This window comes from Chlorocebus sabaeus, chromosome 10 (genome assembly GCF_047675955.1).
Source record: "Chlorocebus sabaeus isolate Y175 chromosome 10, mChlSab1.0.hap1, whole genome shotgun sequence".
Taxonomy (NCBI): domain Eukaryota; kingdom Metazoa; phylum Chordata; class Mammalia; order Primates; family Cercopithecidae; genus Chlorocebus; species Chlorocebus sabaeus.
The window spans coordinates 74873820-74900309 of NC_132913.1; the positions used below are offsets into that span (position 1 = coordinate 74873820).

At 35.2% G+C, this 26490-nt stretch overlaps 1 protein-coding gene across 4 annotated transcripts in view; it reads right to left on the bottom strand.

Annotated features, from left to right (window-relative positions):
* TFPI (tissue factor pathway inhibitor) overlaps nt 1-26202 on the bottom strand; it is a 100719-nt gene extending 74517 nt beyond the window's left edge. Inside the window, exons 1-2 of one of the 4 annotated variants that reach the window (XM_073019865.1) lie at nt 25913-26200; nt 1124-1245 (exon numbers count right to left, since the gene is read on the bottom strand). The gene's annotated coding sequence lies outside the window, so the exon portion shown is untranslated. Of the gene's footprint in view, nt 1-1123; nt 1246-25912 lie in introns of all 4 variants that reach the window. The other 3 variants (XM_073019866.1, XM_007965581.3, XM_007965583.3) reach the window with 3 other exon arrangements.
* Nucleotides 26203-26490: the final 288 nt, after the last annotated feature.

A 26490-nucleotide genomic window follows, 5' to 3' on the forward strand; every position in this document is an offset into this window, starting at 1 on the left:
AGAAACCTGGAGAATTGCCCCTCACAGCTGGGAACAGGGCACAGAAGTTCACCCAACAGTCAAACCCTGAATGAATGGATTAGTACAAGCCTAAACAAGGGAATGTCTAAAGAGATACTTGAAGTTTAAGTATTATATTTACTTTCCCTTCAAATTTGAAAGGAAATACAAAGCATTTAATACCAGTTTTTTAAAAAAATCCTGGCTAAAGGGTTGAAAAGAGCAAACCCTGTTTTATTTCAGCCTCCTTTCAAACATGTCATTATAGTCAGTTCAATTATCTGGGATTAATTGTTATATGTAGATTAAGTCTGTTTAGATTTGCTCTGTAGATGCCATTTTATTACTATAGGGAGGTTAAATTACAGTTTGTCCTTCTAATTATAGCAATCATAATGCAAATAGAAGTTTCTACTGTCGAATCTTTATTATTATTTTGCTTTTCTCATTTGTAACTCATACTCACCTTACGAGAATGTTATCTTATGCTCATTTTATAAAGGTAAGAAACAATGGTTCAAAATAACAAAATAAATTGTACAAAAAACAGCTTGGAAGTGGCAGTGTAAGTATATCTGACCCTGAAGCAAATGCCTTTAATCACTGCTCTATGCTATCAGATATTTTAAGATAGTGTTGGTAAAAAACAAAAAAAATAGTAAAAATCATATTTAGACACTGATGTATCGATTGAGTAGTGTGGCTTATTTTAATAAAAATGGTAAGAATTTGAAAAAGGCAGTAAAGATTTGATACAGGCAGTCACCATTTTATAATGGAGTCATATTCCAAACTATGTTGGTAGGACCAGTGTTTTGGAACTCTGAACATACAATATCATAAATGAAGTTTATGTTGATAGTTAACTGGTAAAAACAAACATGAATAAAAAAAGCTTCAATGCATAAGGATGAACTAGTCCAGATTTGAAGTTTAGCAAGAATGCTGCATTAGACCCAGTTCAATGTGGCTTTTATTTGCTATCACTTCCAAACAGCCAACAAGTCTTAGAATGGATTTCACCAGGTAAGTGAGGCTCTCAGGAGCTATCTTAGTCTATTAGGGCTGCTATAACAAAATATTACAGACTGTGTGGCTTAAACAACAGAAATTTGTATCTCACAGTTCTGAAGGCTAGGAAATCCAAGATCAAGGTGCTGGCCCAACGGTTCCTGGTGAGGGCTCTCTCGTGGCTTGCCAATGGTGGCTGCTTTCTCACTATGTCCTCACATGGCCTTTCCTGTCCTGTGTGCACAGGAGAGAAAGAAAGAGATATCTCTTCTCTAAGGCCTTCTTTAAGGCCATCAATCCTATTGGATTAGGATTGAACACTTACTGTCTCATTTATGCTAATTACCCCCTAAAGCCTTACCTTCAAATAAAGTCACATTGGGGGTTAGGTCTCCAACATTTTGGGGAAACACAATTCAGAGCAGGAACATTCTTAGTGTTTCAAGGAAGTGTCTCTAACTTGGTTGCAAATTTGTCTCCGAAGCGGGGTTCACTGCCTTTCTATCAGTAGGCTGGAGCTGAAGATACATCAGCCCTAGAGTGTACTTTCTAATGTGCAATTCAATTCTTTCCTTTCCGTATAGCTACAGACTTTCATTCTCTGTTTCTTGTGGCATTATTAACCTTTAGGCAGCACTGGTCATACCAATCACATTTCTATTGAAAATATAGCAATCGCCAACTTCTTATGTTGTACATTTTATGATAATTTGCCCAAATTATGGTGTTTGTGTATTCTTTTATGGTTGTTTCTTAAGAGCAAAGAACTGGTCTGGGAAAGTGACTGTTTCCTAGAAGTATTCTCCAGTGAGAAAGTATATTTTTTGCTCACAATAAGAAGGAAAGACTTGGCAGAGAAATCAGATTCTCACCGTTGAATTCCTTCTCTACCCTTATTTCTCAACTGTAATTGCAAATCACATGTAAGAGAGCGAAGGCACTGCCCTGGGGGTCAATTCCTGTAACCTGAAATTGAGTAATATATTTGTTTTCTGATTCAGTTAGTTGTGCAGACTAACTATGAAAGTACCCAGAAGGCTTATTTTGAAATCGGAGATCTTTTTCAGAATTGTGCATAATAAAATTCATATACTAAACATTCGAAGGGCCCCAATCTAAATATGTAATATTTACCACAAGATTTTAGGAAAATAATCAGTTATTATTACGAATATGAAAAAAGGTGGAAAGACATACCCAATGGCAGCAGAGAGAAAACCTGATAAATCTTACCCATATTGTCAACATTATCTCTTCACTTTTGGCATCGTCCCCTGACTTAATCACATGAATGGAATGGAAATATTTCTTCTCTACAAAATCTCTACTCAAATCGTGTCTTTCAGAGCATAAAATAGGTTGACGGTTATGTTCCCTTCCTTCCTATGCTTTTTAAACCACTGTACCTCTTCCTGTGTTACACATTATATATTTATTTGCTTACTCTGTCTTTTCTCTCAAATGTAAGCCCTTTAAATATGGGAATCATGTTTGTTCTTTCTGGTACCTGCTGGAACTCAGTGGATATTTGTGGAATAAATCTTTTATGAATTAAAAATTCAGTAAAAATTGTTTTATTTTGTTTTTTTTTTTTTTACAGAAAATAAAAGGTCACTGGAGAAATTTAAAACAAATACATAAGCTAAAATTATTTTAAATGGTACGAATAAAAGTGAATATAATGGGTAGTGGGCCTCAAGTATAAACTAATCCTTCATTAGAGAAGACAATAGTACTTAGCTAATCATTTTTTCCTTTCTTCCACCTTTGTTTCTCACAAAACCTGTCCGTATTCTGTACTCAAAAAATGTATTCTTAAAACTCCTAATAAATGGACAGTAATGGAGTCACAGCAGCATCCAGCCACAACTGACTTGCCAAGGAGTCAATACTTTTACAGATTTGGGCTAACTGCTATCTGTAGAAAGGTGTGTGGTATAGAGTTCTACAGAGGGCCAATACTAGAGAGGCTGCTACAGTAAACTTAGCTGTTTATATTTTAGTTTCTGGCTTAGCTCATGACTGTAGAGTCTCTAAAATACTCTATATTCTACCAAAGAATTCCAAATTATGCTTTCAAGGTCTTATTACATAAGATGTTTATTGTGTCTGAATGAACTCAGTCTCACAATGAATCATTAAAATGTGATGTATTTTATCAGCACCTTATTGATGTAATAGTTTCTTTTTACAGTTATTACAAAAGTGTCAATATCAAAAATATTCACAGAAATTTTTCTGTGTATTTTGCAACCATTTCACTGTAAATAAATTTTCATAGTATCAATTTTTCTATTTAAAAATATCTATAGCATATTCCTCTTTTGATATGATTTATATGACCATGATAAGCTTACAAGTTCTATGTCAACCACAAATTTTATTTTTCCTCGTCTCCGCAATGGGAAAAATTTAAAAAGGTTTACCAATGAAATCACCTAGAAATTGAGTATTTTATGTTTGATGCCATTTACAAAAATAGTTTATTTTTCATCTAAGTGACACATTGACATGTCTAAGACAACATTCTACTTGATATTATTAAAATTGTGTTCATTATAGTCAAATAAAATTTTGCTATGACCATTTATAATACACTTAAATACTTTCTTCCAAAGGTAGAAAGGATTGAGAGAATGAAGATTTCTTACCAATTGCTTTTATGTTTTTCAAAATTGGAGTATTCTATTTATTTTTAGCTACATTTCTAACTGTTCTATTCTTTTAGTATTTAAAATATTAAAACTATCTTTTTAAATTGGAAGAGTAATACATGTGTATTTTTCCAAATCATAAAACAAAGCAGAATAAAGAAAATGCAGAATAAATATCAATCTACCTATTCAGAAACAACCTTTGGTTGTATATGATTTCTTATGCATGTTAATATGTATAAGTGTGTGTATACATGTGATCATATTTATATGAACATATGTGAATGATCATTGCACATATATTGTTTGGTAACCTCCTTTGTCATTGAATGAGATAATATTGATAACTTTTGAGTTGTAGGCAAGATGGCTGAATAGAAACAGCTCTGGTCTGCAGCTTCCAGTGAGATCAATGCAGAAGGCAGGTGATTTCTGCATTTCCAACTGAGGTACCCAGCTCACCTCACTGGGACTGGTTAGACAGTGGGTGTAACCCACAGAGGGTGAGCTGAAGCAGGGTGGGGTGCTGCCTCACCTGGGAATCACGAGGGGTCAGGGAACTCCCTCCCCTAGCCAAGGGAAGCCATGAGGGACTATGCCATGAAGAACAGTGCATTCTGGCCCAGATACAACACTTTCTCCACGGTCTTTGCAACCAGCAGATCAGGAGATTCTGTCGCGTGCCTATGCCACTGGGGCCCTGGGTTTCAAGAACAAAACTGGGCAGCCATTTGGGCAGTCACCTAGCTAGCTGCAGGAGTTTTCTTTTCTGCTGTGGGACTCTGGAATGTCAGTGAGACACAACCCTCATCCCCTGGAAAGGGGGCTTAAGCCAGGGAGCCAAGTGGTCTAGCTGAGTGGATAGCAGCCCCATGGAGCCCAGTAAACTAAGATCCACTGACTTGAAATTCTTGCTGCCAGCACAGCAGCCTGAAGTCCACCTGGGATTCTCCAGCTTGGTCGGGGGAGGGGCTTCCACCATTACAGGCTTGAGTAGCTGGTTTTCCCTTTACAGTGTAAACAAAGCCTCAGGGAAGTTCTAACAGGGTGGAGCCCCACAGCTCCGCAAACCCACTGTAGCCAGACTGCATCTCTCGATTCTTCCTCTCTGGGCAGGGCATCTCTGAAAGAAAAACAGCAGCCCCAGTCAGGGGCTTATAGATCAAAATTCCATTTCCCTGGGACAGAGCACCTGGGGAAGAGGTGGATGTGGGCGCAGCTTCAGCAGACTTAAACATTCATGCCTGCTGGCTGGGGAGAGAGCAGAAGATCTCCCAGTACAGTGTTCAAGCTCTGCTAAGGGACAGACTGCCTCTTCAAGTGGGTCCCTGACGCCTGTGCCTCCTGACTGGGAGACACCTCCCAGCAAAGGTCAACAGACACCTCATACAGGAAAGCTCCAGCTGGCATATGGTGGGTGCCCCTCTGGGATGAAGCTTCCAGACGAAGGAACAGGCAGCAATCTTAGCTGTTCTACAACCTCCACTGGTGATACCCTGGAAAACAGGGTCTGGAGTGGACGGCAAGCAAACTCCAGCAGACCTGCAGCAGAGGGCCCTGACTGTAAAAAGGAAAACTAACAGAAAGGAATAGCATGAACATCAACAAACAGGACATCCACACAGAAACCCCAGAAACCCCATATGAAGGTCACCAACATCAAAGACCAAAAGTACATAAATCCACAAAGATGAGGAAAAATCAGTGCAAAAAGGCTGGAAATTCCAAAAACCATAACACCTCTTCTCCTCCAAAGTATCACAACTCCTTGCCAGCAAGGGAACAAAATTGGATGAAGAATGAGTTTGATGAATTGACAGTAGTAGGCTTCAGAAGGTGGGTAGTAACAAACTCCTCCAAACTAAGGGAGCATGTTCTAACCCAATGCAAGGGAGCTAAGAACCTTAAAAAAAAGTTACAGAAATTGCTAACTAGAATAACAAGTTTAGAGAAGAACATAAATGACCCCTTGGAGCTGAAAAACACAGCATGAGAACTTTGTGAAGCCTACAAAAGTATCATAGGTGAAAGTATTGAGCAGAAGAAAGGATATCAGAGATTGAAAGTCAACTTAAGTAAATAAAGCTTGAAGACAAGATTAGAGAAAAAAGAACTAAAAGGAATGAACAAAGACTCCAAGAAATATGAGACTATATGAAAAGACCAAACCCACATTTGATTGGTGTACCTGAAAGTGACTGGGAGAATGGAAAGAAGTTGGAAACCACTCTTCAGGATCTTATCCAGGAGAACTTCCCCAACCTAGCAAGACAGGCCAACATTCAAATTCAGGAAATACAGAGAACACCACAAAGATACTCTTCTAGAAGAGCAAGCCAAAGACACATAATCATCAGATGCAACGAGGTTGAAATGAAGGAAAAAATGTTAAGAGCATCCAGAGAGAAAGGTTGGGTTTCCCATAAAGGGAAGCCCATCAGATTAAGAGTGGATCTCTCTGCAGAAACCCTACAAGCCAGAAGAGAGTGGGGGCCAATATTCCACATTCTTAAAGAAAAGAATTTTCAAGCCAGAATTTCAGATCAAGCAAAACTAAGCTTCTTAAGTGAAGGATAAATAAAATATTTTACAGACAAGCAAATGCTGAGAGATTTTGTCACCACCAGGCCTGCCTTACAAGAGCTCCTGAAAGAGGCATTAAATATGGAAAGAAACAACCAGTACCCGCCACTGCAAAAACATACCAAATTGTAAAGACCATTGACACTATGAAGAGACTGCATCAATTAATAGGCAAAATAACCAGCTAACATCATAATGACAGGATCAAATTCACACATGGCAATTTTAACTGTAAATGTAAGTAGGTTAAATACCCCAGTTAAAAGACACAGACCGGCAAATTGGATAAAGAGTCAAAACCCACTGGTGTGCTGTATTCAGGAGACCCATGTCATGTGCAAAAACACACATTGGCTGAAAATAAAGGGAAAGAGGAATATTGACCAAGCAAATGGAAAGCAAAAAAAAAAAAAAAAAATCAGGGGTTGCAATGCTAGTCTCTGATAAAACAGACTTTATACCAACAAAGACCAAAAGAGCCAAAGATAGGCATTACATAATGGTAAAGGGATCAAGGCAACAAGAAGAGCTAAACTATCCTAAATATATATGCACCTGATACAGGAGCACCCAGATTCATAAAGCAAGTTCTTAGAGACCAACAAAGAAATTTAGACTCCCACACAATAATAGTGGGAGACTTTAACACCCCACTGTCAATATTAGATAGATCAATGAGACAGAAGGTTAACAAGGATATCCAGTACCTGAACTCAGCTCTGCAACAAACAGACCTAATAGACATCTACAGAACTCTCAACCCCAAATCAACAGAATACACATTCTTCTCAGCACCACATCACACTTACTCTAAAATTCACCACATAATTGGAAGTAAAACACTCCTCAGCAAATGCAAAAGAATGGAAATCATAATAGTCTCTCAGACCATAGTGCAATCAAATTAGAACTCAGAATTAGGAAACTCACTCAAAACCATACAACTATATGGAAACTGACCAACCAGCTCCTGAAGGACTACTGAGTAAATAACAAAATTAAGACAGAAATAAATAAGTTATTTGAAACCAATAAGAACAAAGACACAACATACCAAAATTTCTGGGACACAGCTAACGCAGTATTTAGAGGGAAATTTATAGCACTGTATGCCCATACGAGAAAGTGGGAATGATCTAAAGTCGACAACCAAACATCACAATTAAAAGAACTAGAGAATCCAGAGCAAACAAATTCAAAAGCTAGCAGAAGACAAGAAATAACTAAGATCAGAGCAGAAATGAAGAAGACAGCGACAGGAAAATCTCTTCAAAAAAATCACTGAATCCAGGAGCTGGTTTTTTGAAAAGATTAACAAAGTAGATAGACCGCTAGCCAGACTAACGAAGAAGAAAAGGGAGAAGAATCAATATAGACACAATACAAAATGATAAAGGGGATATCACGACTGATCCCACAGAAATACAAACTACCATCAGAGAATACTATAAAAATCTCTATGTAAATATGTAAATCAACTAGAAAATCTAGAAGAAATGAATAAATTCCTGGACACGTACAACCTCCCAAGCCTAAACCAGGAAGAAGATGAATGCCTGAATAGACCAATAACAAGTTCTGAAGTTGAGGCAGTATAGTACCAACCATAAAAAGCCCAGGACCAAAGAAATTCATAGCCGAGTTCTCCAGAGGTACAAAGAGTAGCTGGTACTATTCCTTCTGAAACTATCCCAAACAATAGAAAAAGAGGGACTCCTCCTTAACTCATTTTATGAGGCCAGCATCATCCTGATACCAAAACCTGGCAGAAATACACACACAAAAAGAAAAATTCAGGCCAATATCCCTGATGGACACTGATGCAAAAATCCTCAATAAAATACTGGCAAACAGAATCTAGCAGCACATCAAAAAGCTTATCCCCCACGATCAAGTCGGTTTCAGCCCTGGGATGCAAGGCTGGTTCAACACACACAAATCAATAAACTTAATCCATCACATAAACAGAACCAATGACAAAAACTGCATGATTATCTCAAAAGATGCAGAAAAGACCTTCAATAAAATTCAACATGGCTTTATGCTAAATACTCTCAATAAACTTGGTATTGATGGAGTGTATCTCAAAATAATAAGAGATATTTATGACAAAACCACAGCCAATAACATACTGAATGGGCAAAACCTAGACACATTCTCTTTGAAAACTGGCACAAGACAAGGATGCTCTCTCACCACTCCTATTCAACATAGTGTTGGAAGTTCTGGCCAGCACAATCAGGCAAGTGAAAGAAATAAAGTGTATTCGAATAGGGAGACAGGAAGTCAAATTTTCTCTGTTTGCAGATGACATGATTGTATATTTAGAAAACACCATTGTCTCACCCCAAAATCTACTTCAGCTGAAAAGCAACTTCAGCAAAGTCTCAGGATACAAAATCAACGTGAAAAAGTCACAAGCATTCTTATACACCAATAACAGACAAATAGCCAAATCATGAGTGAACTCCCATTCACAGTTGCTACAAAGAGAATAAAATATCTAGGAATACAACTCACAAGGGATGTGAAGGACCTCTTCAAAGAGATCTACAAACCACTGCTCAAGGAAAAAAGAGAGGACACAAACAAATGGAAAATCATTTCATGCTCGTGGATAGGAAGAATCAATATCATGAAAATGGTCACACTGCCCAAAGTAATTTATAGATTCAATGCTATTCCCATCAAGCTACCATTTACTTTCTTCACAGAATTAGAAAAATCAAACTACTTTAAATTTCATATGGAGCCAAAAAACAGCCCATATAGCCAAGACAATCCTAAGCAAAAAGAACAAAGCTGGAGGCATCACGCTACCTGACTTCTAACTATACTACAAGGCTACAGTAACCAAAACAGCATGGTACTGGTACCAAAGGAGATATAAAGACCAATGGAACACAACAGAGGCCTCAGAGATAACGCCACACATATACATCCATCTTATGTTTGACACACCTGACAAAAGCCAGCAATGGGGAAAGGATTCCCTATTTAATAAATGGTGCTGGGAAAACTGGCTAGCCATATGCAGAAAACAGAAACTGGACCTCTTCCTTATACCTTATATAAAAATTAACTCAAGATGCATTAAATTAAATGTAAGTCCTAAAAACATAAAACCCTAGAAGAAAACCTAGGCAATACCATTCAGGACATACGCATGGCCGAAGACTTCATCACTAAAGCACCAAAAGCAATGGCAACAAAAGCCAAAATTGACAAATGAGATCTAATTAAACCAAAGAGCTTCTGCACAGCAAAAGAAACTATCATCAGAGTGAACAGGCAACCTACAGAATGGGAGAAAAGTTTTGCAATCTATCCATCTGACAAAGCGCTAATATCTACAAAGAACTTAAACAAATTTACAAGAAAAAAAAAAACAACCCCATCAGAAAGTGGATGAAAGATATGAACAAACACTTCTCAAAAGAAGACATTTATGCAACCAACAAACACATGAAGAGAAGCTCATCATCACTGATCATTAGAGAAATGCAAATCAAATCCACAATGAGATACCATCTCACACCCATTAGAACAGCAATCATTAAAAAGTCAAGAAACAACAGATGCTGGAGAGGATGTGGAGTAATAGGAATGCTTTTGCACTGTTGGTGGGACTGTAAACTAGTTCAACCATTGTGGCAGACAGTGTGGTGATTCCTCAAGTATCTATAACCAAAAATACCTTTAGACTCAGCAATCCCATTACTGGGTATATACCCAAAGGATTATAAATCATTCTACTATAAAGACATATGCACAAGTATGTTTATTGCAGCACTATTCACAATAGCAAAGACTTGGAACCAACTCAAATGCCTGACAATGATAGATTGGATAAAGAAAATATGGCACATAAAAACCATGGAATATTCTGCAGCCATAAAAAAGGATGTGTTCATGTCCTTTGCAGGGAAATGGATGAAGCTGGAAACCATCATTCTCAACAAACTAACACAGGAACAGAAAACCAAACACCACATATTCTCTCTCACAAGTGGGAGTTGAACAATGAGAACACATGGACACAAGGAGGGGAACATCACACACCCTGGCCTGTTGGGGGTTTGTGGGACTAAGGGAGGGATAGCATTAGGAGAAATACCTAATGTAGATGATGGATTGATGGGTGCAGCAAACCATTATGGCACTTGTATACCTATGTGACAAACCTGCACGTTCTGCGCATGTACCTCAGAACTTAAAGTATAATAAAAAAAGTTAATAACTTTCCAAATTGACTTGCATAACCTCATTTAATGGCTGCATAATTTTTGGGGGGATATTTAAAAATTTATGTTACCATTCTCATATTTTTGGACAATATCTATTTTTGCAATTACAAGTATTCATGCAAAAGTGTTTTTGTGGTTTAATGTTTCAAAACTTTGAAAGTTACTTATTTCACAGGAGAAGGTAAATTCACAGGAGAAGAATTATTGGGTCTAATATTTAAACATTTTACTAATATTAATATGTATTAAAAATTGTCATTCAGAGATATAATATCAACATACACTTATGAGTATATGAAAGTGTTTATTTGTACCTTTGCCTAAATGGAGTGTGTGTGTGTGTGTGTGCGCGTGTATGTGTATGTTCTTTCAAATTTTATCAGTTGTTCATTTGGATTTTAGTAAACATTAAGTGATTGCTACTTGGACAGTATAATGTCCGTGAGTACATTAAATAAATATTTTACAGAGTGTGAGAATGTAAAGTAAGGACCAGTGATAATAAAGTTCTAGGTATGCCCTTGTAGACTCTTTTTTTTCCTTTCAAAATAACATAAGAATTAAAACAAAATGAGAAGGAGCAAATAAATATATTGATGTTATTTTATATGTAGGGCAAGGTAGTGTAAAAAAGTGAGATGGATAGAATGGACATAGGAAAGGCATAAAAAAAGATCTAAGTTTGATTACTAACTTCTTAGTGGAAAAACACACTAACCATCTATAAGATTCAGTTTTCCGTTTGTTAAATGAGGTTATTAAGCCTCTTTGTGTTTATGATGAGTGAAGAGAATGTGTAAATAACACAGCAGATAGTGTGTAACCTTAGTGCATTTTCCTCAGCAAAATTTAATCCACTATTGGAAACTCCCACATCTGTGATTTTTTCCAGAAGTAGAAAATGCCTTCTGATAAAGTTTCATGAAAGTAGATAGAAAGCTAGAAAAAAAATGGCCCATTTGTTTTCAAAAGGCTAGATGTGCTTTATTCCAAATCACAACAGAAAAAAAGAAATGGTGGAGGATGGGAGAGATTGTTAATGGAAAGCAGAGTCTAGTTTATCCTCAAACTGAATAAACATGTTTTGCATTCAACATGCTTGTTGAGAGAATTCCTGATATCTTTAACATCACAACCACCACCCATTATGTCGTCTTTTTTTTTTTTTTTGAGACGGAGCCTCGCTCTTTCACCAGGCTGGAGGGCACTGGTTCGATCTTGGCTCACTGCAACTTCCACCTCCCGGGTTCAAGTAATTCTCCTGCCTCAGCCTCCCGAGTAGCTGGGACTACAGGCATCTACCACCACGCCTGGCTAATTTTTTGTTGTTGTTGTTGTTGTTGTATTTTAGTAGAGACGGGGTTTCACCATATTGCCCAGGCTGGTCTCAAACTCCTGAGCTCAGGCAATCCGCCTGCCTCGGCCTCCCAAAGTACTAGGATAACAGGCGTGAGCCACCGTGCCCGGCCACATCATCCTCATTTATAACCCTTAACTCTTTGAGCTTCATACTAAACAGAAAGAGTAAGATCCTTACCTCACTGCAAAAAATTGCAAAATAAGATGGAAAAAACAGTGTGTTAATAAATCATATCATAGTATGATGAAAATCAAAGAAGCCCCACTGCATATTCAGTATAGGGGGATTAATGCTGTTAATAATATGACAGCTGTGAACTGGAAGGAAATAGTATTTTGAAGGTAGATCCTTGGTAAAGTGAAATATCAAAAACTTCTGAAAACTTGGAAAGAAAGCTTGATAAATTGGGACAAAGAATGAGCAAAATCTGTGAGAAATTTTACAGATGTAAGTCAAATAAAGAGATGACTTCTTTTATGTAATAAATTTTCTTAAAACAAAATAATAAACCGGCCAGGTGGGGTGGCTCACGCTTGTAATCCCAACACTTTGGGAGCCCGAAGTGGGCGGATCACTTGAGGTTAGCAGTTTGAGACCAGGCTGGTCAATGCGGTGAAACCCCATCTCTACTAAAAATACAAAAACTAGCCTGGTGTGGTGATATGCTCCTGTAGTCCCAGCTACTTGGGAGGTTGAGGCAGGAGAGAAACTTGATTCCAGGAGGTGGAGGTTGCAGTGAGCTGAGATTGTGTCACTGCACTCCAGCCTGGGTGACAGAGTGAGACTCCATCTCAAAAAAAAAAAAAAAAAAAAAAAAAAAGAAAGAAAAAAAAGAAAATAATACAAACCTTTAATTAAAAAGTCAGCTTAAGAGATAGGATTAAGTAATGACAGATCATTCAAGATGCTTCAGATTCTGAAGCACAAGTGACCACAAGCAACATATTATGTAAAAATATTCAGACACATTTTCATATATCTTCTCCATATTTCATATCACAACATCACAAATACTTATCGCACACACTCAAAAACTCTAAGACATAAAAGTAAAAAGTTTCCCTAACATCTATACTTGAAAGTTTTCACGGAGCAATTTGAAGTATATTCTGGAATATCGGAAAGCCAGAAGTTTGGGGATAAGAATTATCTATGATTTGTAATGCAATATTGAAAATAGTGGTCTAATTTGTGAGAAAATTCAAGAGTAAATTGAAGAGACTTTTATGATTAAAATGATAAGGCAAGTGAGGAAGAGAGAGGCATCAAGGACACCTACAGTGAGGGTCTGACTTTAGCAAAGGTGTCAATTGATTGTTCCTGACACTGACTTGGGAGCCTAAAATAAAAAAGCACATAGCCCTAGGAAGGTGATTAATTCAAGGTGAGGTAGTTTGAATTTGAAGGATTTGTGAAACTTCCAGTGGAGCTATGAAACAAAAAGCCCCACATATAGATATGGCTCAGAATAGAGGTCTCTGCTGGAGACAAAAACTTGAGAATCAGGAGATAAACTATCATTGTTTCGTGGGGTGAATGAGATCTATTTATTTAACAAGTATATATAGTATTTGATGTGAAGCAAGTACTCTCCTGAATGCTTTTACAAATATTAACTCATGTAATCCTCATCGTGGCTATGAGGTGACTGTGAAGATTGGGAAGGAATATCCTAGAAGGTGAATTCTGAACAACTAGGAGAAAAACAAGTATGAGAAAACAGAGGAAACGGCCAGCGAAGCAGGAGAAAACCTGGGAAGCTGCAGTTACACAAACACTAAGGGAAGTGAGTATTTCCAGAAATTATCATGAGTCAGCGATGTCTAAAGCACAGAATGTTCCAGAAGGGAAGGGGTAACATGGGATTTAATGACAATGGCATCATGAGTAACCTCGTAAAATCTTTTAGTGTGAGGGGGCAGCAGCAAGTGAGATGGGGTAGGAAGAGGAACCGAGGCTACGTAAATAGAAATTTAGGATGTTATTTTATAAATCTGTGCGGAAAAGTAACAGAATTTGAAGGGAAAAATTTTGTGAAGGTTATAGTTTTATGTGGTTAAAAAGGGAGAGCTAAAAGCTGTAAGAAAAGTAAAATGAATAGCAGATGAGATCCCAGGCACAGGTGAAAAGAGTTTAACTGTTGGCTGAGAAAAGTTGTATTTTCCATTAAAATGATAGGTTTTCTTGGTGGGAGATACAAATACATTTTCAAAGTGTGTGTAATGAATGTGTGTGTGTGTTTTGCTGGAGGGGGACAAAGAAACAGAGAAACAGAGAGAGAGAGAGATGAGAAAGTTACTGAAGAGCGGATAGGAAGGAGAAAAATTTCTTGCTGTGATTAAATTTTGTACGTGAGAAAGAGATTGAGATTGTCTTTCAGAAAGACAAGAAATAGGAGACTTTTAAAAATGTGAAGGTTTGATGTTTTCTCTAGGCAAAATAAAATGGAGCATTAATAATTTAGCATTAAAAGATTTCTAGGGCCAGGTGCTGTGGCTCACGCCTGTTATCCCAGCACTTTGGGAGGCCGAGGCAGCTGGTCACAAAGTCAGGAGTTTGAGACCAGCCTGACCAATATGGTGAAACCCCGTCTCTACTAAAAATATAAAAATTAGCTGGGCGTGGTGGCATGTGCCTGTAAACCCAGCTACCCAGGAGGCTGAGGCAGGAGAATCGCTTGAACCCGGGACATGGAGGTTGCAGTGAGCTGAGATAGCACCACTGCACTCTAGCCTGGATGACAGGGTGAGACTTAGTCTCAAAAAAAAAAAAAAAAAAAAAAAAAAAATTCTGGGCTGCTGGAATCCCAGCTATAAATTAATAGTAACTGCTGCTGCCTTAAAAATTCAGCATTTCTCCCCTCCAGATACAGGAATTTAATATTTGAATGATTATATTTGTATTTTATTAACTGGACAGAGATAACAAAAGAAGCAAGACTTTGAAAGGTGTTGGTAAGAGGAAATATATAAATGGTTTATTACTTAATCATCAACTAATCATTTTTTTCTACATGTGTTCTTTCAATGTTTAGAAATGTAGATAATACTTCAAATTAGGAATATCACACTTTGGAATTAAAAATACTAAAATGGTTATGTGCATGTTCATGTTTATTTTACTAGAGAAAATAAAATTACATTTTAAACAATGTAGGTTCCAACATAATGAAAATTATTATATATCTACCAAATTTAATATACACTAAGTTAAACTGGCAGTGATAATGACTAGAAGATAATTTGGGAATAATCCACATGATATGAAATGCTGTACTCAAAAATAGATGCATACTTTAAGCTCAACCAAATAAAACTTGGTGTTCATGGAGAAAAAGATGGTTTGGTAATAGAAAATACTTTAGGTCAATGAGATTATGAATTCATTTTCATCATTTCTCTTCTACTTAAAAAAAATTTAGTCATCTTGCTTGTTTGCTAATGAAACATTCTCTGCTACATTAGAATGAGAAGACTCTTTAATATGTTCATAAATCCAGCTCTCAGAGAAGGTTAGCCTACACCCACCTAAGGAATAAATCACCATTAACCCACATTGATCATGGTGATTCCATTAACTTTATAGTGTTTGGTTTAGATATTTCTATATGAACTCTGGCTAACAAGTTGAGAAGGGATGTAGCTGCATGGTTGGGGATGGAGTGATTTTGAAAATTCTCCTTGCTGTGAATGCAGCTATATGGGAAGAACCACAAGATAACTCCTCCTTGTATTTGTCCTGTCTGTAAGTAACACCTGTTACTGAAGCTGCTACCTTGTAACATTGAGGCAGACAAACTAAAAATAAAATTCATCTGCTGTGAATGATGGAAACAAAAACAGGAAAAAACCGGTTCCTTGTTGAAGGAACCAGTCTTGAAGCCGCTTACCTCTGTATTTTGTATAATGCGGGCTAATAAATTTAAGCTAATTATTTATGCTACCTGTGCTGTGATGTTTTCCCATCAGCAGCCAAATATAACCTCACAGTTATTTTGCTGTTTTTGCTTTCACAAACGAGCTATTAACCAACTTAAAAATTTTTTTTGATTGAAGGATGCTTAGGGGATGAGAGGATATCAATAATATAAGCCCATGCGAAATTCTCATTTCTTATCATTAAAACTGTCCTGACATTAAAGCAATGCTTAATTTCTACCATAAGAGCGAAATTTTGAGATTATAATTTTAAAGCATAAAATATTTACACTTAAATTACACTTATAATTTTAAAGTGTAAAATATTTACACAGATTAAAATATGGGAAACAATGAAGCAAAACATTCTAAACTTGAAAAGTAAATTAATATTACAAACACAGAGAGACTTAAAAACAAACAAAAATCAAACCTCCATTGTAATTGCAGATTTGCTGACTAATCATGTTGACTAAAAGACTGGCTAGCTTGAGCCCAGGAGGCGGAGGTTTCAGTGAGCTGAGATAGCGAGATAGCGCCACTGCGCTTCAGCTTCAGCCTGGGCAACAGAGCTAGACTTCATTAAAAAAAAAAAAAAAAAAAAAAAAGACTCGCTAAAGGGAAACTTCTTTTTGGATTTGGCTCTTTTTACAGGAAGTAATAGTTTTCTGGAGAATTACTTGATGAAAAATTTCTTAACCTTACTTCATGAATCAAATCACAACTCTTTCTACATTTTAGATTGTGAAAATCTCACTGATAAGAAAAAATAATTGTTTCTCTTGGCCAGGTGCAGTAACTCACGTCTATAAAACCAGCACTTTGGGAGGCCGAGGCGGGCGGATCACCTCAGGTCAGGAGTTAAAGACCAGTCTGGCCCACATGATGAAACCTCATCTCTACTAAAAACAAAAAAATAAGCCGGTCGTGGTTGCGCCTGTAATCACAGCTCCTCGGAGGCTGAGGTAGGAGAATCGCTTGAACCCGGGAGGCGGAGGTTGCAGTGAGCCGAGATCGTGCCACTGCACTCCAGCCTGGGTGACAGAGGGAGACCCTGTTTCAAAAAAAAAAAAAAAAAAAAAAGAAAAGAAAAGAAAAGAAAAATAATTGTTTCACTCTTTTAAGTACAAAAGTAATTGTACATGGTTTTTTTTTTAAAGGAGGGAAGTCTCTTCCAAGAATAAAACTATTCACAGTATAGAATTAATATTTTTGTTATTCATAGTATTAAAAAAAAAGTCTCATGGGGAGGAAATAGCAATGCCAGGCAAAACGAATATATATTTTTATGTTATAACCCAATAGCATATACCATATGCAAACTATTTATTTAAATAATTTTAAAGCTAAAATGGAGGCGAGGTCACACATTTATATACTGCTAGAGCTAAAAACGGTCATAGAAATAAGTATCTGAAATATCCAGGTTTTTAAAATACAAAAACTGAAGCTCAGGAAATTGATTTTTTTCACCCCAGAGTTTTACATTTGCATATTGGCAATGTTTCAACTCAGACATAGGAATTGTGACCATTCAAGGAAAGGGCAACTGCAAGCTTCAGAAAGACACGCCATTCTCAGAAATATTTTCCTTTTTATCACCTAAAGTAAATTTCAGATTACTTACAATCTCTAGAAATTAACATTTCATTAAACCATAACTAGGAAATGTTTATTTAATGTTTGAGCTAAAGTTAAGAAACATATTGAAACTTAATTAAAGCAAAAATAAATTAAATTAAATTGATTAAAACAAATTTTTATGTAATGCTTTGAGCCAAAGTTAAGAAATTTAATTAAAATAAAATTATTTTTGGTGTTTATATTTTTGATAGGTAAAAATTTTATACTATCAAATAACAGGAAATATTAATATTTATTGCCAGTTAAGAGAGGAGTATGAGCTCTGGAAGTGCAGAAGTGAAAATGGGAGGCAATAAGGGGGAAGGAGGAGAAGAGATCATTAGAAAATTAAGAACAAGGCAAATGTAAACATGTAAACACATTTCTTAAAATTTGCAATTGAAATCGGAAGGGAATATGATATACTATAGATTTCCACTACCAAGAATACAACGAACAAATTGAAATAAAAAAGAAACACATAATAAAGGAAATAATGCCAATGTTTCTTTTTATAGTAATGAATAGTATTTTATTATGCCTGTTCTATGTATAGTTGTCCATAACTACTAAAACTCTCTAAAAATGAATGAAAGTATTTTGTCTGGACTTTATAGTTAAATTTGTAAGTTTTTTTTTTTTTTCAGAGAAAGATTACATTGTTTTCTTTGAATGAATTCACCTTTCTTCATCAAAATTACTCTGATTTCCATACTAACTCAATTTGTTTAAAAGCAAAGCTCTTTATGGTATGTTACTGTCATTTCCTTCAGAGGGGGGAAAAAAACAAATAAAAGTTAGTATTACATGTCTGAACCAAATGAAGGTTTTCAAGAATAAAATTCTGCACAACTACGAAAGCTGGTAGCTCCAAATGAAAGGAAATGGAATAAAAAATGAATGCAAGATAATACAATGAATTTTTGGCGTGAGAGGAGAAAAAAAGAATAATATATTAAATGTGTATTTCTCTATTAAATTACCACACATTTTAAAAATGGGAATGATATGTAGAGATAGAGAGACCTGTGGCTACTTTTGGCTGCTTTACCTGCTTTTTGTATTTGCTCTTCTAGGTACCTGTTATTGAGTTAAGTAAGCAAACGGTATTTCAGGACCAAAACATCTATTTCCTGAAGAGTTGCTCCTTTAATTGTGTATCTACCTACCTGTCTATGTATCTCTTGGTAAATGAATTAATTTGTTAGCTAAAATCAATCTATTAATTCATAATGAATGGGACATCTTGCGGGAGGTACATGTGCTTTGTAAATACATGGAAAAACAGTTGAGATTTTCCTAACGGGTTCTGGTATTCAGATTGATATTACCTTTTTAAAGAATTTTAAGGATTAATAGCTAAAAAGATCAAGTCAGTTTCTTCATTTCTCCTGAAGACCTGTTTCCATCAGATTTTATCTCTATCTAGACAAAAATATTGGAGACTTCTCAACTTTCTGCTTCTGATGATCTCAACTTGTGGTATGACAAAAGGAGAGCAAAATGTTCACTCAGGTATGGGATTTGCTCACAAAAAAATGTTACTTTATTATATTTAGGGAAAAAAGGGGGCAAAATCTACACTCACAATACCTGAGATTGGATTTCTAGAACCTTTTGGTTTCAGATTTATGATGAATTAGAAACCTTTCTGCTTAGAAAAATGTTATAGTTTCAAATACTATTTAAAAGTTTTATCTTTAAGTACAATAAACATGATAAATAATGATCAATGTTTTCGCTCCTATTAAGGAGAGGATTTTTAGTAGTAAAAATAAGCCTTAAAGTTAAAAAGCTAAGAATTCATGATTGCTTCTAATGACAGTATGTGGGAGGGGTCTGAGTTCGGTTCAAGAGAGGAACTACAGCTGTTAGTGACTACAACCATCTGCCCAGATGACATTGTGATCAACTGTTCTGAATCACTCTAAAGGAACGAAGAGTCAGGGCAGCTGAGTCATAGTCCCCCAGGAGCCATTAAGAAGTTGATCTTCAATCACTTCCATTCAAACAGAAAAAATCCCACGAAGGATGAGAACTATGGTTCCTGAGAATGACAGGCAATTGGTGCCACTTTATTTACAGAATCCAATAAATAGTTCTCTTTGTTTCACATGTTTAATGCTCATTATTTTACATTTTTATAAAGACCACTTAGTCTGAATTGCCATTCATCTCTTTCCTATCAAAATCCTACCCAACACATAATCATATCATCAGAAATCAGGTGTTTTCTTGTTTAATGCCCTACCTAATTCATTCGATTGTAATTTTCTGGGAATGGTGACCAGAGATTTGATTTTTTGTAAGTTACATCAAATCCTCATTACTTTATAAATGATGAAAATTTGTCACATGGTACACTTTTCGTATCTTTCAAAGGATTAATATATAAAAAGTACATGGTTAATGCTCAGCTTTAAAGATATTAAAATTGAATCTGCTTATTCAAGTATAATGATAGAACTAAAGAAATCTTAAAATGGTTTAATCTCTTCCTTGGCTTTCAAAAATATAAAGTCTTCTTCTTTATTGGAGATTTCTTTATCCATAGAATATCTTAATCCCCCACTCCCCAACTTCCTCCCCATGTCAAGTTTTTAAAATATTTTAAAAATATTTTAAAATATTGTGTTTATTATATTATAAATATTATAAAATATTGTGTCTTTAAAATATTTGTGTTGTCTTCTTCAGGATATATCATTGATTGACACTCTTTTTGATTCTAGTTATATATACTGTTATCCTTGGATATTAAAGTAGGTCTCAAATATAGCTTTCATGGTGGTGTGTAAGATTCTGAGAGAGCTGGAAACAAGGTATAAGCTCCCTTCTAAAGTGCAAGTATATACTTGCAGAGATATTTTTTCACTTACATTTTTGGAGATCATCCATGGTCTCCCCATGTCTTTTACAGAAGAGGCTTCCGGCACCTATTAGGGAAGCTTGTATCTTCCTTATCTCTGTACTAGATGATAATATCAAATGCAGGTAAGTGGTGGTGGGGAGAGTAATACTGACAGAATAGTGATATGGCAAACATTGGCACCTCAGAAACTTTTTGCTTTTTTGAGGGCTCTTATTAATATTTGCAAACTTTAAAAAGGCTTGAAAAGAGTTACCCAGCGCTTACCACATATAGAAAAACAGATATCTCTTGTTATGGGAATTGAGGCTAGTCCACATTCCCCTAGATTAAACATCTTTCCTCATTTGGCACATTCTTCCGCTGTTCCTTAAGAAAAAAACATACTAAGAAAAGTTAATTCTGGGAAGTCTAGAATTAGAATAAAATTACTGAGACTAAAAGGAAAGCCCAGATATCTCTTAAAAAATGCTTATCTTAATTTTTTTGAAAACTCACATTAGCACCAGATCATTTCTTTAATGCATACCGATTTCCTTTCTTCATTGACTAAATAGCTTTGCTAAATGAGATTAAAACCACATAACTCAAATGAGATATATAAGATCTCGAATAATGTTCACATAGCTATAAAATCAAATTCCAATGCTAATATAAATGATGTCTACTACGTTTGTCATTTATTTGGGATTATCTGTTTGCCTCAAGTGGTGCAAAAAAATTGAGCAGGAAGCACCTGAAGCTTCCTTTCACAACAAGAGAAAGTTGTAATTTGTATTTACTTTACCTAGCTTTCTTCATATGAAAGTAGCCAAGAAACAGGGAAGGAAAGACAATTACAAGAAATTGTGATAGGAAACTATTGGGAAAAGCAATTTGTAATTTCTGATAAAACTCTAGGTACATAACCCTGAGCACTCACTGTCTGACAAGTGGGAAGTGCCTGTTGAACAAGTGACCACTTGACTGATTTTAAGCATGTGGAGCTCATTTGTCATCCAAAATATAGAAGGGAGTGAGATATTAGCTTCCTGAATAGCTATTTTTATTTAGAAAAAATAATGAACCAATAAACTTCTCATATAAGATGAAATAACTATTTTCTAGAAACAGTGATCTTATGTTCTTCATTGTATAAACACATATGTACTCATATAACATAGCTCCTGGGATACAATACACAATAAATGTATGTTTATCTTATTTAGGCAAACTAAAAGTTGCAGGCTCTGTGCCCTTAAATTTTTTAAATTTATATCCAAATTTTGTTTTTTAAGGTGTTATGAAAATACAATTTTAAAAGCCCATCTATTTCTAACCACAATGTATTAACAGGGATTGGATTTTTCCACCCACCTACAATAAATAAAAAAAAAAAAAAAGCAAAATAAAATAAATTATATTGGTCAGTGGAGAGCAGTGATTTCATAGAGATAAGAAACAAGTGTTTAGCCCCACAATTGTACATTTGTTCCACCAGACTGAGTGGAGACTCAGTTTAGCTTCTATATGAAAGTTCAGGAAGCAGGAACTCTATAAGAACCCAGTGGTCTCTCTCAGTTTGGGAGACAAAGCAGACAGAGTCTCAGGAGGTAGTTAGGGTATACAGTACCAAACGTCAGAGAGGACAGAGTTATACAGAAAGAAAGATCCAGAGATCTTCAGATGGACTTCTAGTCTTCAGCTCAATATTGATCTGTTGCATTCATAAGAGAAAAGTCTGAAGACTGGGGGAAGCACCACCTAAAAGGGTTAGAGGGGCCCACACATGTAAAGTAGGGAATATTTTTTGTTCCCAAGTTGCAAAACTCTCAGTTCATGAAGCATTAAGTATAGTACTCAGTTGTTTGTATCAGTAGTAGGAAATAATTAACCATAGAATAAACAGTTATCTGGTCTTGCCTAACAAAATTTAATAGCAAGACAACAAAATAGGAAACAGTTTCCAAGTAATGTAACTACATCCCAGAAGAGAGCTCAAGGATATTTATAGAAATACAACATATACCAACACCCAATAAGGTAAAATTCGTAATATTAGGCAACCACATCAAAATTACTAGGGATGCAAAGAACAGTAGAATATAACTCATAATGAGAAAAGTCTAAATGACATAGAAATGACATAAAAAACAGAATTAGCAGACAAAAATATTAAAAATTTAAAGTATTTCCCATATGTTCAAAAAACTAGAAAAAAGTTGTATTACATTTTAATATAACCATTGTGATTCATTTTCTGATATGAAAATTAATCTTTGAAGCTTCCTAAATGGATTTTAAAATATTATCAAAATATTCATAATAAACACCATTATTCTGGAGACTTACCCTGTTTCTGAGATTTATTCTGCTTTTAAGCCTTGGGAAATGAGGAATGAGGAATGAAGTGATGCTTTCAGGTGAATTATCATAGAATTCAAGGACTGGATAGAAATAGATAAGGGTCAAGATGAGGAGGAGAGATAGACTAGGTTGGCAGCCGTGTGGTGGCAGCACTTGAAGGTGTGGTATAGTTGGAGGGTGTCAAAGGCACATTGTGCTTAGTAATACAAACTATTTACATTTTATCAGTGTCCTACTGATGAATACTTTCACATTTCTGATGTGAAATAGCTTTATTATGCCCTAATCAACAACATATAATATTTTTTACTCACATATTAACTGGGCAATTCCTTGCAATAATTCTAAGTCTATACAGAGACCTAGAATTGTTCCATATGGAACAATTGGGATAGTTGTATTGCAGCATTGGGACTTCTATTATGGGCCATGATGTCCTTATATTCTTTTGTTTTTGAAATAATTTTAACACCTCGCTGTTCCAACTAAGAGAGGACACAACATTCCAAATAGAGGCTTAAAGAGAAAACAGTGGATTTGACATGGGCCCATACTTTCTGTTATTGTTGGTTTGAGGAAGAAGAAAAGTAGAGGTGATGAAGTTGCCCTCAACAACTGGTAGTTACTGGCAGTTGAATCTCAGGCTGTGGTTCTACTCGGCACCTGACACTTGAAGAAGTGAAGACAGGGAGAGAAAGGTAATGGGAAGACTGGGCCCCTGGCATTGATACGTAACACCAAGAAAGTAGTCAGTGAGGATCTCAGAAAGCCAGGAGAGATGGTCTATTATGAAGAGTACTTGCTGGAAATACTTGAACACTTCCCTGTTTCTGGTGAGATTTGATATCCAGAAACACATGTCTATTGAATTCAAGTTTCTCCAAATGCACACTGTAGCAATCAGAAAGAATTATAGTGCTACTATATTTCTATAAAAGATAGCAGAATCTACCTTTGACACTAATGCATGAAAATATATTTGTGTTTTAAAAAGGCAACCTGCCAAATTTAATTCTTCAGATGAGTTAATTGCTATAGATGGTAAACAAAAAAGGATGGCTGTTTGTAGAAGGCCTTTATTGTGAATAGATGAGTTGTATTGTAGTACAATTCTTAGATCATGTCCACATAGAAAAAACAAATTGATGATATAATTAACCTATTTTAACCTATATTGTAATACAATTTAATTAATTTATACTGGTAAGATTTTTTTGAAAATCCTAGTCTATTAATGTCTTCACTTTTCATATTGTCTCTTCCTTTTTATTTTTTGTAAGGATCTTTACTTTGCATTTTTTTCTTGTATTAGGTAGAGATATCAGTTGAAAGATACCTTAAAATTTTGTGACACTGAGTTTAATCAACCAAACATTCCTAAGTAATTGATAGCATATTTACTATTTGGTTAGATGGATAGGCACTCTGGTATTAAATTAAGTTTCTAAAGTTGGCATTTTTTCTCCATTAGTTTGCCATCCTGTCCACTTATCTCTTGAATTTGAAAGATGTAAATAAATAAGATTAGAATATGAATTTTTAACATAATTAAATTGTTTTGAAAATTAGAGTTTATTACAAAATATGTTCTCATTTTATGTATTATTAATTTAACAATAAGTTTTATGACAGAAGATTTTAGTCAAAATAGTTACACAATCAACAAGCAAATGATATACGGGCAATCAATCAGACCATCAAATACCAGTTGATAACATAATCCATTTGGACAGGAGCCACATTTCCAAAACGAGTTTTGATTTAGTCATTAGACGTAAAACAAAAGATATCAGACTGTATCTTAAAAACAAGCAAACAAAACAATACAAAAAGTTGTCCAATTCAGTATACCTAACAGAGACAGGGATCAAATAGTAGTATATGTCATTAAACTTTTCCAACAAGATTCTGTGGTCACCTGAAGTAGAAAAACTTGGTTTTCCAATATAACTACTCAAATCAGTAAAAATAAATATTTTAAAACTTTACTCTTATTTTGAAATTTTACTTTATTCTGTTAGTTATCTGTATTTACGTTAATATTTTTCAGTCTTTATTGATCCCTATTTATATTTTGTATAATTTTATTAAGCCATAGGCCACAAATTAACATTTCATACTCAACTAAATTTCAGAGACTATTCCCTCTTTAGTTTAAGGATTAGATGAGATATGGATTCTGTATATTGAAATAATCATGCACTAGAATGATAAATTTAAAATAATCTTTAAAATGTGTTATGGAGATTTTGTCATGTTCAAAAATTTTGCAGTATCTCTCAAAATTGTCACAAATTTCCCCCTGTCATGTAAATATTACGCTTTCACATATGAAACATGACTCTCTGTGCAGTATGTTTCCTGCTTGAGTTTTGCCCTTTGTGTTGTATTATCTCATGTTATACAAAGTCATTTTGTGACTAATTTCCAGAGCACTGAGTCACAGTGTGGCTGTTGCTTATCTTTTCTTTTTTCCCACATGGTAGTACTCTTGACCCTTATTTTTGGTAATTATTTTAAACTAATGAGTGCTTTTTCATAATTAAATAATTGTTTCTCTCATATTTCTGTGGTTGTTTACTGCTGTATTATATTCTTTCATTTTTTACTAGAAGCAAACATTTTATAAGCAACAGGAACATAACAGTACATCATGTAGGCATGTTATCTATTGTTTTAATTTACAAAATTGCACAATATAGACTTGATCATAAGTATTCTCGTTTAGGGATCTCAGAATATAACCTTTGGTCTTTGGAGACTTGTAAAATATTTCCTTAGAGAGATTAGTTAATGCTGGCATAAAATATTCAATTTAGATTACGATTATTTTAATGTTTATACCTCATTTTAAATGTCAACTAATGGTATTGAAAGATTATTTGAATAGAAGACTGACAGTCTCTTTATTATATGTTACGAAATAAAATGGAAAGGTAAACCAACCTTCCAAAAACTTCCAATTAACTAAGCACAATTAGTAAAGAATTCTACTACAATCTTCAAATTATAAAAAAGCTACATACACCAATTCGTTACAAAAATGTTTATGGTTTAAAATCATAAGCATTGCACATAAATTTGCTTAAGAATTAAATGCAAAATGCTGAGAACTCAAGTTTGGATTTCAGTTTGTTTACTTCGTTTACAGGGAAGGGTTGATTTTCATTTTAGGAAAATAAACAGTGATCCTCCCCTATCAGTTCTTTGCCTCTCAGCACGCTGCTTTTCCCCCCTTCCCCGAGAAAGAAGAAATTGAAGTTATTTCTCATGGGCTAGACAGTATATTGCCAGGTACTCACAAGTAAAATCTCTGATGAAAGTTCTTGGACTGTTTTTTTCAAAACGGAGTTGAGGTGATTTTGTTTTTCCTTCCAAGTATTGAAGAGAGGATTTATCTTCTCTACTTCTTCTTTTAGAAACAGATCAAGAAACTGGGGATTGAAGAATAACTGGAAGAAACGCAGTCTGATCTTACTAGCAGTGAAAGAGAGAGGTAAGAATTTGACTGTTATCCAGCCTGAAGTCTCTGCTGTCTGTTAGAGCAAAGAGGGAGCCTGAGAGTCGCTTCAGAGATCACTGGCAGTTGGGAATAGCCCAACTTCCTGTTAGGTCACAGCAACTCTGACTCTGTTTAGTCTAAACCTCTTTTTCCTTTCTTTCTCTTTTTTTTTTTTTTTTTTTTTTTTTTAGTGGAGGAAACAGATGAAGGAAACAGCTTACAGCAAGATTTCAGATACGATCATTTTGAACAACTATTTCTTTTACTTTCCAGGATTGTTTTTGTAATCAGTTGAAAAAGAATGCTTTTTCTCCCCCTAGAGTTAGGGTTTAAACAAAAATTACATATTTATTATTACATTGTTAATAAATAAACTTT